Source organism: Protomyctophum bolini (assembly GCF_963924005.1).
Source record: "Protomyctophum bolini genome assembly, chromosome: 7".
In the NCBI taxonomy this organism is placed as follows: domain Eukaryota; kingdom Metazoa; phylum Chordata; class Actinopteri; order Myctophiformes; family Myctophidae; genus Protomyctophum; species Protomyctophum bolini.
Window position 1 is genome coordinate 30,472,562 of NC_137868.1, and position 14,147 is coordinate 30,486,708.

Genomic DNA, 14,147 nt, shown 5'->3' on the forward strand with positions numbered 1-14,147 from the left:
GTGTGCAGAGATGAGGCGAGCCTCTTTGGGCGTGGTTTAGTCGGACTCGGGAGGGGAGGAGTTGTTTGGTACGTGTGTGTGTGTGTGTGTGTGTGTGACTTTGTGTGTGTGTGTGCGCGCGCGCGCGCGCCCCCCGGCACATGAGATGAGCTGCCTGCCTGCAGTGTTTGCCTGCCACTGCTCCGTCTCCTACTCTATATCCACTCCGGCAATGTTGTCCACCGTTGGCTGAGCGAGAGAGGCGCTGCGCTGCCTGCTACGACCCTCGCCTCGTTCAACACCGTCCGTCCTGCTCGGCTGCCGCTGTTCGTTCTTCAGTCGGCCCCGGGGCTTCAAGGTAGTATTTTATGTTGATGGGTGAAGATTATTATTATTTTTTTGTAAAGGATGTTTACAAAGGGAAAGCGTTTGCGAAGGCTCCTCATTGGGCACATTTTAAAAGTTGAATGCGAATGTTTTGTTTTGGTGACACGCCGTTTTGTGGTCGAAAAACACAGACACGTGTGCGCTGTGCGTAACCGTGGCAAGCTGATCAATTTCTGTGCCTCTCTGTGTCAGTGGGTGAATCGTTGAACTTCCAAATAAGTTAACCTGGTTATATGTATAGTAGTAACCGAGTCTTACACCATGTTACGGGTATTGTTGTAACTCATCACGGTGTTCTTGCTACTGTTTAAAGCTTCCGTTACAGACTCATTGTGTCGGCTAGTAAACCAGCGTGTTGATAAAGTGCGAGTGGTCGGGTGTGTTGCCTTGGTTTCTATGCACCGACGTCCTTGAATGAATACCAACAAACTTGTGTTATGCTTATGCAGCATTGTTTTGATCGTAAGACCTGCAATATGGGGTGGGTTGTTTACTATTGCGTAACCGTAGTGTCTGCTATAATGTGTCCAGCAGCCAGCGAAACACCGCTTGCCCCCCAGTCTGAGAGTTTCACCGGTCTCGCCTTACCCTCGCCAGCGTATGCTTTCGGGGGGGGGGGGGGGGGGGGGGGGGTAATTTGGTACTTTTCCAAATCAATCTCTTTATGGCCTACATTTTGTTGATGCTGCAGAAAGTTTTATAGCGGTCGAAAATGATGATTCTGGAAACCTTAAATGATCCACTTGTGTTTTGAATGTCGATTGGGGCTTTGGGTGAAAATGTAGAATGGAAAATGGGACTTGAGGCAAATTGAGGCTTATGCCCAGAGTTGTTCCACCCCCCGTCCCTGCATCAACCCTGGGCTAATCAGAATGTCAATACTCAATGTTTTTTTTTTACAAGAAGCTTAATGCAGTTTTTTTGTCAGGCCCACAAATTACTGTGCAGGGAGAGAGAGAGAGAAACCCTCTAGCAGTATCTCATTAAACCATCAAAGTGCTGTTTCCCCAATTTCAAGACTCCTTTGGTGAATCAATGCATTATATCTACACAAAGTTATCGTAGCTTGATTTGGACTTAGGCTATTAGCCAAGCATAGATATTAATCTGCTATAACTGAGACTGCCCTGTGCTGAGTGGACTGAAACATGGTTTGACTTTGAATAGAGTTGTTTTTATGAGAGTGCATGGCGTAGAGGCAATTTTTTACTCTGCAGGATGTAAAGACTTTGAAACCTGTTAACAAAGAACTTACACACTATTCCGTTTGATTCATTTGAATGGTATCTATCTCCACTAAACCACCAGAATTGTTTGTTTGAGACGAGTATAGTTTGGAACATTAAAGTCACGCAAACTTACAGATAAAATCTTCAGGTGTACTCAGAGAGACCTACGGGTCCATTTGGTTCCACTTTGTACACTCTTCAGGAGATAAACTCAAGATTTTACAGTGTAATGCACAAACTGTCAAACCACTGACCTTCCGCCCAAAGCGGACCTTCCACACAACCTTCTTCAACACGTATACTGCACAGCGCACACATGCATGCACTGCTATACTCCAACCTCTAATTGTGGTTTTATATAAAGTGGATATAGCTCCATCACAACCACACCGTAAACAAGTTAAGCTTTATGCTATGCCGTCCTGCAGAGACCACATCCTATGGTGCTCGCCGGGCCATGTGTTCCATTCTACTTATTTATGAATATATGTTAACACGGTTACATTATGTGGACACTAAACACACTCTAGTCTTTGAAATGGGCTGACAGTTTTGTTTTTCCAAGGATATTATTTCCTCCTCTTTTCCCTTCTTATCTGTGCTGACATCCATGCATACAGCAACAGCCTCACTCCATTCTAGCTGTGGTTTCACCCCCTCTGCTCCAGTCTTGCTATTTCAAGTCCATGCTCAGTAAGCACAGGCATGATGGGGCATGAACCCTGCAAGACTGCAAGCTGCCAAAAGGCTGCTGACTATTGCACATGACTATAGTCGGTATACTGTATTTACTATAAGCTATACTTGACTCACTGTAGGCTACAGACTAGAGCCTTGAGATGTGCTGAGATGTATTGGTTTGCAACTCATAAACCATTCTGGAGGTTATTGATTGGCTGTGTTCTTCTATGCTTATAGTCATATTAAAAATACAATCAAATAAATTGATGGATTTTAGTATTAAAGCTCTGTCTGCATCTTTCACAATCTTTACCCAAGTACCGTTCCTGTGGCACTGGTAATTCACTGGGGGGGGGTTAACGTTCCTTTTACATGTTTGAATGTTGTTTCAGCTTTCAGCCGGAGATAATGTGCGTAACGTTAGTCCTTGTATCTGGTAGTGATGGTATATGAGCTTGTGGTTCTGCCCTAGGCAGCATTCCATTTGGCCTTGCGTCAGCCAGCAGTCATTCAGCACTGGTTAGGCTAGGTCTATACACTGTTAATACCCTCTCCCTGATGTCATGACACCATTAACCTAAGCCTACTGGGGGATCACAGCACAGTTCATTTCAGTCAACTGACTCTGCCTGTGTCTCTAAAAGCAGGGCAAGTCCCCCTTTCATTTAGATACATACAAGCTGCTAACATAGTAGAAAATAATAACTATGATGGGTTTTGCATTTGTCCATATGTGTGTGTTGCTCTAATCATGGTGCCAGGTCTCTACTTATACCCATTTACTCTATCAAGCTACAAAGTCAATTATTGTATTATTTTCCATATTATTTGTGTGCCAATTACACGCACGCATGCGTGCACGTGCAATCCGTGCATGTAAAGTTAATTGGGATTTAAATATTTTTTTTTAGGTGTTTTCAAAGTTCAATGATCGTGTGACTTTAGGCACAGATGTTTCATATTTTGGCACATTTGATCGACTCCCATTATGATTACCTTTGCCAGGAGTCCAGGACGGAAGGCCGGGAGGCAAAGCTTATGTTCTCTTCCATGTTTGTGTGTGTCTCTGTCTGTGTGCGGAGCTAATGTCGGAAACCGCTGCACCAATCTGTGTCAAACCATTTGTGCACACTGCCAGTAGGAAAAGGAAGACATGCACACATTTTTCAAATCGCATGATGGGGCCACTCGACAATGAGCGTCAATCAGGGTTTTGATATTCCATACTGTTTTCCTGTAATTGGCTTACAAAATGAGCGGGAGGGACCTATTTATTTCGCTCTACATTTAATATAGTCGGTGAAAATATCCTTTCGACTAGGGTTGGGTGATTGAACGAATATTGGCAGTCTGCGATTGGATGAGTCCAAACTCCAATCGTTAAATGTTTTTATTACGTGATTTTTCTAACTCTTCAAATGTAGCCCAATTAACCTGTACAGCAAACTATATGCACAGCAGCAGCTGTCTGCATTGCGGGGCGGCACAAACCCAGGCTTGACCATTAATGAGTGACGAACCATTAAAAACAACCTCTGGTCCTGTACCTGTCCTGCATGAATGAATATGACATAAGTTCATTGCCATTATGTAGGCTATAAAACTCAGTCCCCTCCCCATAGGCTACTGAATGGAGTCGAGTGAAGGAAAGCAGAGGAAAGAGGGAATAGCTTTTGATCTCCTAGTTGTCTATCACAATGTACCATTGATAGCTGTATACATTTGTTCAATATACGAAAACGAAATGAAACTACAGTTCTAGTTTCTGCAAATCCTTGCTGTGCATTTCCAAGCTTGATGACGAAATGCATGTCCCCCTATCTTACAAGACAGCACTCGATTCTTAACTTTTGCTGTCAAGTCTGGACATTAACCTTTCAGCCTATGTTTACATTCACCATCAATCATTGCGGTTTGGAAATTGAAATATGAGTTCACTCGCTGTCCGACACCCGTTGCAAATCCCTTTACTTAGAGGGGATGGCGGCCCGATTTATTATTTGTCTGAATATAAAAAAGACTGTAAAAAGCAAACTCTGATGGATGTGTTTCACCACATAGTTGCTGCAAACTGAGGTAGGCTACTGTGCTTCAACTTCACTTCATCTCCTAGCCTGTGATCTTAGCTTATTTATAAGAGAATATCCTATGGAAGTTATTGCGAACGCAGTTAGCACTTACTATGAGACCTAGCAGATCATGTCTGTCTGTGTGTCTGTCTGTCTGTCTGTCTGTGTGTCTGTCCCGCTATCCAAATATGGAGTGTGTTGCATCAGCAATCACTCAGCTCCATATATGGGCACAAAAGGGGCCAGGTCCACTCAGCTCCATATATGGGCACAAAAGGGGCCAGGTCCACATATACAGTAACAGCGGGACAGACACACAGACAGACAGACATGATCTGCAGGGTCTCAGCTGCGTTCGCTTCCCGCGTTTGCGCGTCTTACTGGTGTGTTTTACAATTCTTTGTTGTCTAAACAAGTTTTGGTCAGTGAGATTGGGGCAAGGCAGCAGAAATTCAGTCACATTGTTGTTTCGTCTTCTTGGTTCGTGCAGTCGCGTTCATTACCCGACACCGGCAACGTGACGCATCTGCGACGCGTTGTTGAGCTTAAAGGACTGGGGAGCTGTCTCACATTGTTTTTCTAGTGAGAATATATCGTCAATTTGTGCCGACAATGGTCGATAAGAATATTTTGGCCCATGCCCCACCCTTACTTTTGCCAAGCTCATATTGCGACACGTTGTGAGCATGCCAATCTGCTATGTCAAGCTAAAGTCTACCACAGAATATGATTTTTCATGTTTCTTTTTCTGTTTTGCACAGTTTTTATGATCGATTTCAGTTTCTACATGTAGGTGGAATGTTCTAAAACAAACAGCAGGGTTTGATTTTTGGTTTGTAATTACACTTAACAACACGTTAACAATTCTGACTAATTTGACCACTTATCAGTGACATTACACCTCAATTAATGTTTTACATGTCAAGTTGCGCATCTACAGCTGAGTAATCAAATCTTGGTTTAGCTTGAAGTCAGTAATAAGTGCTTAACTAAAAGCTTCATGGTATCATTATTTTTCCCCTCCTTCACCTTCATACTGTAAATACAGACTTGTACGAACCCGACTCTCACCACCTTCCACTTGTGACCCAAGGTGATGCAATGCTTGTTTGCCTAACCACCACAGTGTACAGTGGATTGAGTTTCTCAATGTCTGGAGTGGGTCCAAATGTGGCTGAAACCTAAGACTGTGTGAGAAGCAAGAATGTTGCCTTTATAATGCAGGTAACTGAACACCTTACCGTTTCAGGGAGCTGTTCACTGAGGTGGGTGGGTACAGAGGGGATGTGTAGATATACTGTGACATACCAGAAAATATCATCTCTGTACCACATACAGTATGTGTACCATTCTTTATGCGTATCTAGTTCTTTCATTTATGTTTTCTCAGTGTTTTTTTCTTCCTGTTCGCCTGTTTCTAACTCTACTTTGTCTTATCTATACACACACACACACACACACACACACACACACACACACACACACACACACACACACACACACACACACACACACACACACATACACATACACATACACATACAGAGCTGGAATTTGCAATGTCAAATCAAAACAAACCATGGTTGGTTGGCTTTGGTAGATACTGTACCAATGTAAGAAGGGCTTTTTCACAGAAATATTTCCCAGTCAGAAACTTGAGAACAATGGAGGCCTTTTTCCACTCTTGCATTTCTGAAAACTCATTCTGATTCTCCCTTTCACACTCTGAAAATGGTACTTTTGGCCTTGAATGCATGTATTCACTTGTACATAATTACATTTTCTACCCTCTGGTTTTTAAGTATTATTTCCAGACGTAGATGTGATTAGGGCTTAAGAGTAGTGTACTTTCATACTTAAGACTAGGGACTTAAGCTAAGTCTTTGTTAATATGATTTTTTAGGCAAGTTTGTTCACATTCCTAAGAACTGGAGAGTAAAAAAATCCTTCTTTCTTTTCTTTTAGGCAGGAAAGGTTATTAACATTTCTAAGAGCAAGAGAGTAAATTAAATACTTATCTTTATTTTTTGTCTCCACCAGGCCGAAGGCATGGGGAGAGAGTATGTTTTGCACTCTGTCTGTGTGTGTGCGTCCGTCAGTCCGTCTGTCCGTCTGTCTGTGTACAGCTAATCTCCGGCACCCGGTTGATGCCAAATTTTGCACACACACTGTCACACACTCCCTGGATGCCAACGATGAACCTCTGGCCTGTTATAGCGCCACCAGGCGGCCAACTTTTGAAAAACAATATGATATGACTCCTCCAGATTCTGTCCAAAAATACAGCAAATCGTTACACACTATCTCCATAGTCATGTGTTCAAGCCGGATTTCCGATATTTCAGATTCCATCCTAATTGGCTTTCAAAGTTTGCAGGATTGGCCCGTTTTTAACAAAAGGCCTCAAATCATGAACGCAGCGTGCAATTTACTTGAACTTTCCTACTAGCCTGAGGAATATATCCCACCCTTTTCACATTAGCCTGTTATAGCGCCACCAACAGGTGGATTTTAGAAAAACACATTTTTGGAACAAAATGCCTCAAATCATCCAATTGCCATCCAAGGCGTAAAAAGAAATGGCACCCTTTTCACATTGGCCTATTATAGCTCCACCAAGAGGCCACAAACTCAACAGGCCTGAAAATTAAGGCCCGGCCTTACCTCGGCCCTCATCAAACCCTGTACAACGAGAATGTCCTCGCTGCCACCCTTAGATCTCCATATACTGTATGGAGCTCAGCTGTTCTGACATTCCATATGTTGATCTGACCTCATCAAACCCTGTACACTCAAGTGTACAGGGTACAGTTCCTTATATGGCCAGTACAGAATTCATTCCATGTTGTTTTGACCCCTCCCCCCCATGCCATAGAGCCAGCACTCGCCCAGCAGTCTGCCGTCAACAAGGCACGCTTCTCGCCCTCAGGCGTCTTACTGGTTATTGTTATTAAATATACTTTTATAAATATATTTTGTTTTGTACAGTGTTCCCTCCTGCTGTGTATAGTTTTACCACTTGTAAAGTCTAATAAAAGGTAAATAAATAAATAAAAACTGCTACACAGAGGTGTAAGTACAGTATCCTTAGTATTAAAGGAGAATTCCATACTGGAAGGCTTTCTTACCTTTATTTGTAGTTAAACCACCAAAGAGGTCCAGGTGTTATTTTGTGCAAAAGTGCATTATTGGCTATTTCCCCTATTCCCCTATATCAATAAATTGCATTGAATTGAATGGGGCGTTGGGGTGTTGTTCTAATTCGCTTATTTCCATTGCTCAAAAATCACACTTTACTATTATTTCGATGGAAATAAGCGAATTAGCACAAAAACCCAACCCCCATTGAGGGCCTATATTAGGGGAAATAATATTGCACTTTTGCACAAAATAACACCATGGACCTCTTTGGTGGGGACGTAACAACTACAAATAAAGTAAGAAAGCCTTCTAGTATGGAATTCTCCTTTAAAAGACAACTTTAGTTTTTCTCCACAAGGTTCATGTTTTAGGATGTTATTAGAGAAAGTAAAAGATGAGTGTTATTTTGATTTCATTTTTCAGCTTTCTTTCGTTTTAGGGGCATTCGAGCATGGGGCTAAATATGTATTTCTTTTTTTACAAAGTTTATAGCGATTTATTTATATCTATGACACAGTGTGGCTTCCCCCCAGTAGGCTACCTTCACATTCAGTACATCCTGTGATCTTTTGTGGCCAGATATAATTTCTTGGGGTCTAGTAAGACTATAGTAAAAAAACATTTATAACATTTAGTAAAAGTAGCCCCATGCTTGAATGCCCCCGCCCCACTGTCAAAAACAGCTAAAATCCCTGAAACGAAAAAAAAAAGCAGCAAATCAGATCTTCATCATAGCATAGATGATTGAATAATGGATATGCAGGTAAAAATAACCAATGCAATCCCATTCTTATCATTTGCCAGTAGTACACCTGGCCTATGCCAAGGTGCCATGCTCTGTTTGATTGTCACTTTAGTTAGCCTACAGGCCTCAGCGAGGATTTTATTTAATTTCTAATGTAGAATTTGAGGTGTTGGGTTTGTTTCATAATAGCCCTCACCTGATACCCCATAGCACTTTTTTTTTTAGATTATTGTTTTCCTATAGATTTGGGGATCTCTCATTTATAATGGGTGTTATGCCTACTAAGTGATTGCAGCCAGGCGAAGGTATCATCATGACCGGTTTGCTCGTGAGTGGATACTGTCGTTTTTGACCATTTAGTACTGGGGTGTGAAACAGAATTTTAGGTCGCAGGTCATAGTGGTCAAGATGTGTCAAGAGATACAACTTTTTGCTGGCCAGAAGATTACACAAATGATGGGTAACAACATATTATATTAGTCTTTCAGAGCTTATCCAAATATCACGCTAATCGGTACACATGATCTTTATAGTCATGTGATCAAGACTGATTTAAAATATTACATTGTAGTTGGGTTGACATCTAAACTTTGCAGGTGTGGCCCATTTTGAACAAAATGCCTCTAATCACGAACACAGCATCCTCCAGCTGTGAAACTTTGCGTGCACATTTCCACTATGTTAAGGAACAATTAATGCCACCCTTTTAACATTGCCCTATTATAGCGCCACCAGGAGGCACATTTTTGCAAACATCTGCTCCAAGGAGCAGATTTTTCTAGTTCACAGTTAACAGTGACGATTTTACTGTGCTGGTTGTCATACGAGATGGTGTCATAAGACGCCGGACTGAGGACGTTGAATCCATTTCATAGAGCCAGTCTGGGCCACCATAGCAGCCAGCTTGTGCAGAGGCACCAGGGCTCCCCAAGCCTTCTCCATTCATCTCTCCTATTGCATAAGACCAGTCCTCTCAAGCAACCCAATGTAATCCTCATCCAATTAGGCACTGTCCATGTCTCCACAAGGCCTTTCTCTCAAAGACTGCTGCTATTCAGCCTCCCCCGGCATGACATCAGGCCCTCTTACAGCCCCACTTTACGCTGCTGCTCCCAAATAATGAAAGCTGCCAATTAAAGAATAATCAACATGTGCAACAAGAGCATCTAGTGAGGATTGAGTGACCGCCATCTGATCTGCTGATTCAAACAGAGGAGGACAGAGATGCTCTGTTTAATCCCCCCCCCCCCCGATCTTGCTCCCCCTCTCTAGAAAATATTGCCATATCCTGCAATACATGCTTCCACATGTGTGCACTGTACACACACAATGCACATGCATGTGCTTTGCACATACAGTCGCATACTCGCTTACTCAGCCACATTTTTAAGCTAAAAATCTGATACTGGATTGGCTGGGGGCTTGGTAGAGACTGGGGGAGAGCGCCTATTTCACCAACGCAAAAACCAGGCCAGTGCTCGGTACTGGAAACTTGTCAGCGTGATAATCTCTGAAATGCTGTGTTCAGCTTCTTTATAATTTATGGTCTTGTACCAGTATGACAGTGCCTAGATTCACAGACAAATTGTGCAAGCACTGGAGCACTATGCTTATGCTATTCACTTCAGTGAGCTGTCTGAGGAACACATGATTCTTAATTAATTCTGTCCAGGATTAGGTTTTACTAGTTTAGTCCCCTTTTAATCTGGGTAAAGCTAGACTCCTTTCAATGTCAAGTTCAAGTTGAGTTGCCAGTCACGGGTATAAAAATAGATACATTGTGTGGAACTCTGGGGTGGGAGGGGAAGGGGATCACTAGACCAGAGCTGTACTGCAGTACAGTAGGTTCCCAAACCTTTTAGCCCATGCACCCCCTTCTACATGTCAACGTAGATCACACACCCCACAACGCCTGCCACTTTACACAACCTAGTCTATTTATAGCCATATTTTTGTATTAACTTGAATCAAAATAATAAGAATGTAAAATGTAAGCCTATCGAGCTCTCACATAAAACAATGAGGAGACTAAAGTGAACACTACTGTGCTCACAATAGTGAGCAAGTATTTTCTTTCATTTCATGTTTTTATGTCATGAAAAATATATTTTAAAATAATGTATTAGTTTTTACCAGCTGCTAAGCTGGTTATAGAATGCCTATGAAACGTAGACGACCAGACCGACACCGGTAGTCCTACTGATGAGTGTGTTGCCAAGTCCGCTTATTTCCAGCCAAACTTGAATAGTTTTTTTCCTCAGTTACTTGGCTGGTTTTTGGAGGTTGGTTAGCTTATTTCTCTCATGACAGTTGGCAACACTGGCAAAACTGGTGCAGGGCTGGGAAGTAGTATTGAGACAGCTCACCCGAAAACCCTGAGTAGATGAAACTACACCCCCTGGTGGCCGGGAAGTGGACACCTTGAGGAGCAGAATGGGACAGGAGCGAACACTGTGTGCTGAGCTGGCACAATACATACAGAGTCCATGTATAGCCGACGGGCGGCGGTGCTCGCGCTCAGCCGGAGCGACCCCTGGAAGTCACATGGATTCGGCCCAGTTGCATGGAGTCCTCTGTGGGACTGGAGGAAGCAGATGGAAGTTGCTCGGGCTGAGTGAGACTGGTGGGGGCTGAGGAATATGGCCTGACAGCAGTGTGATGCTGGGAAGCCCTCTCACGCTTACGTGCATGGCGTCACTCGTCAATGGAAATGGGCGTTCGGTCAGAGTGGAGGGTCTCAGATATGGAGTCGATGGGGAGCGAGACGTAACAGTTTGCCTATTTCTTACGTAATATTTGTCAATTTGGCCTTAAAGATCTAGTGAAATTAAGTATGTTTTTCACACTTTTAGACCACATCCGTGGTCATCATATGGGCATACCTAACAATGAATGGTAAAAAAAAGTGCGAATTTTTTCATTTTTGTGTATTTTTATCTAAAAACATTCAGTAGATTTTCCACATAGTTCCACAGATAATCCACAAATCCCGTATATGACATAAGGATTTGCCAGCAGATGTTTTCATTGCACACAGGGAAAAGCCCAGACCACAGAAAATGTTGGTTGTGCTTAATGTTGCACATTAAGCTAGTCATTCTGGGGACACCCCCAGTTTGGGAACCACTGTGTAGATCATCAGCGTCGATTACAGAGTCCTACGCACACGCACATCACAGGCAAGCAGGCATGCACATTCAGACACACACACACACACACACACACACACACGCTCCCAAGGGACAGCAGTGGCTTTAACCCAAGGCCTTTGACACTTTCATTTGAAGATAAGTGGTGTCAAGCACGCTCGCGGCCAGAGTGGCGGGCCTTCGCAGATGAAACGCTCTACCTGACCCCTGCCCCAAGAAAGAAAGGGCCTCTTCTGACCTTCTGATACTGAAGGAGGAAGCTTACCACTGGTGTGTAGTAGCACCAGTCCTAGTGTGCAGGGGGGGGGATCATGGGAGACGTAGAGTCTGAAGGCACAGTAGGGGGTGGGGCCCTCTGAGAAGCTAATCGTTGTATGAATGCTTACACCCCTTCCGCCCTCCATGGCTTACTTGTTGCCAGTTTATACAGATACATGCCGTTACACACACACACACACACACACACACACACACACACACACACACACACACACACACACACACACACACTCACACTCACTCAACCATATGTTCCTCACTTTCTCTCAGCTCCACCCTTTTCCCTGACTGGACTACAAATGCATGCCATTCCTGGGGGTTGGGGGTTGCTGTATTGCACAATTTCTTTTTTTTTACCCGGTACCCTATACGGAAAGAATGTGCACTCTGCATTCCACAGAGGACTGCGCAGAGCTGAACGGCTCCACGTTAAAGCTGTGTCCGCTCCAATCAAATGTGTAATAGTGCTGCTGGGCAATGAAACATTCCCCGCTTTTGGCGTAGAACTACGATCAAGTTGTAATGCTACTTACATTAGCACTGGGTTGGTTGTTAGGTCATGGTGTAAATGGCAATGGTGCGCACCATCTTGGTCGGCGTGTGCACACACTGTATCCGTTTCTTTTGATCGCCTTTATCTCCAGTTCCTTGTCCCAGATGGCATTTCTGGTCAAAACATGCTTTATTCAATGGCCGCTGTAATGGTCGCAGTCAGCCTTTTTGATCGCCGAGTGAGAGATCCATATCCGGTCCGACACCACACACAGTGTAATTAACATAAGTAACATCCATAATGAGACAAAAAAAGGGACTCCTGCACATCCAAAAAGACTAGTTAGCAGGCATAGACATCAAATAATATAATAATAAGTATAATATAAAATATAAACTAAGTAACATCCAGTTGCGTTGTTAACCGAAAGTCTACAGAAACCAGTGTTTATAACCATTAACCGACTTCATTTAGCTCATGTAGGTTAATCAAATAATAGAGAAGCATCTAAATTGATTAGTCTGATTAACCACTTGACACACACGTACGTGTGTGTGTGTGTGGCTGCCTATTTTCACACCCACTTTTCATAAAGTTCTTTGTGTTCAACGATATGATCAACTTCTCAGCGGAGATCATGTTGGTCTGGAAGGACACAGCACTGCTCAAACTACGGGTGAAAGACCATGTCTAGCTATGCGAATGACAGCTGCAAAAACTAATAAAATCAACCCTGGTCCGAGTTTTTCTACGGACACAATATTCTGCGGCACTGTGCAAATGTGATTGACAGTTGATTTTTTTTTTCGTGCTCCGATATTCATTTACTGAATGTTTTGCTTTAGTCCGATAAATCTGACTAATCTAGTGTTAGGGTTAGACCGACATCCCAATACTGACATAAAACGACGCTATTATAACGCTACTCATCTGGATCTCTGCAGAACCACCATTAATTCCTTTTTATCATTTCATTATGATATGATTGAATGCTGAAAGAAATCCACATTTTGGATGAAGTAAATGGAAATGCAACCCTGATTGTTGCAACCCTGAGTTGTGCTATTTTTGTATGAAGAAATGGAGAGACCTGACCCAAGCTATCAGTGGCTGTCAGTAACTCCAGCTAGGAGACCATCAGCGGTTTCTCTTCATGTTTTCTACCCACCTGTGTGCACCTGTGTTTCGCCTTAATAGCTCATTTGTTGCTCGTTTTCCAATAAACTAAAATACAGTAAAATAGAAAACAACTTACTCCATTTTTGTGTTTTGACACTGGACGATGTTTTTATCATTTGTTATATAATGTGGGAAATTCTGGGAATTTCAATGAACCCTACTGATGCTGGTGACATTGCCTTTCCTCTAGTCTAGTGCCACAAATCGCCTAAGGCCAAGCCCAACCATCATCGCAGAGAGGATGAAGCCGTAATCAGTAATTTAACATTTTGGCTTACCTCATAATACTAGCATCCCCCTCAAGCCAAAGTGTCAACTTTTGACCAGCTGCTAAGCTGGTCATAGAATGCCTATGACCGACACCGGTAGTCCTACTGATGAGTGGGTTGCCAAGTCCGCTTATTTCCAGCCAAACTCGAATTGTTTTTATCCTCACAGTTGCTTGGCTGGTTTTTGGAGGTTGTATGCTTATTTCTGTCACGACAGTTGGCAAAACTGGCAACCATACTGACGAGTACTTCTGATTGGCAAAAATGGGAGTAAGTTGTTTTCGTGGACCCCCGTGCCGACCTCCGCGGGGGTCCGCGGTGTTATCCGTGGGGGTCTACTTTGTTGTTGTTACTTAACTTTCATTTAGTAATATTTAGCATGGCATGAAGCTGAAAACTGAAATGCTGTTTTGTTATATGTACTGTGCAAATAAGTGTAACAACCTGTTTTTTTATGTTACTACACTGACTTGTTGTCCACTATGCCCAAACTTAAAATAACACCTTGTTTACATGAAGTGTAAACTCTACAAAGGTGCATATGAGG

At 43.0% G+C, this 14,147-nt stretch overlaps 1 protein-coding gene across 5 annotated transcripts in view; it reads left to right on the forward strand.

The window, feature by feature from the left end:
* Positions 1–182: 182 nt before the first annotated feature.
* The window catches only part of grb10b (growth factor receptor-bound protein 10b), a 103,768-nt gene continuing 89,803 nt past the window's right edge, over positions 183–14,147 (forward strand). For 3 of the 5 annotated variants that reach the window (XM_080768746.1, XM_080768748.1, XM_080768747.1), the window contains exon 1: positions 183–337. The gene's annotated coding sequence lies outside the window, so the exon portion shown is untranslated. The remainder of the gene's footprint in view (positions 338–14,147) is intronic. The other 2 variants (XM_080768749.1, XM_080768750.1) reach the window with 1 other exon arrangement.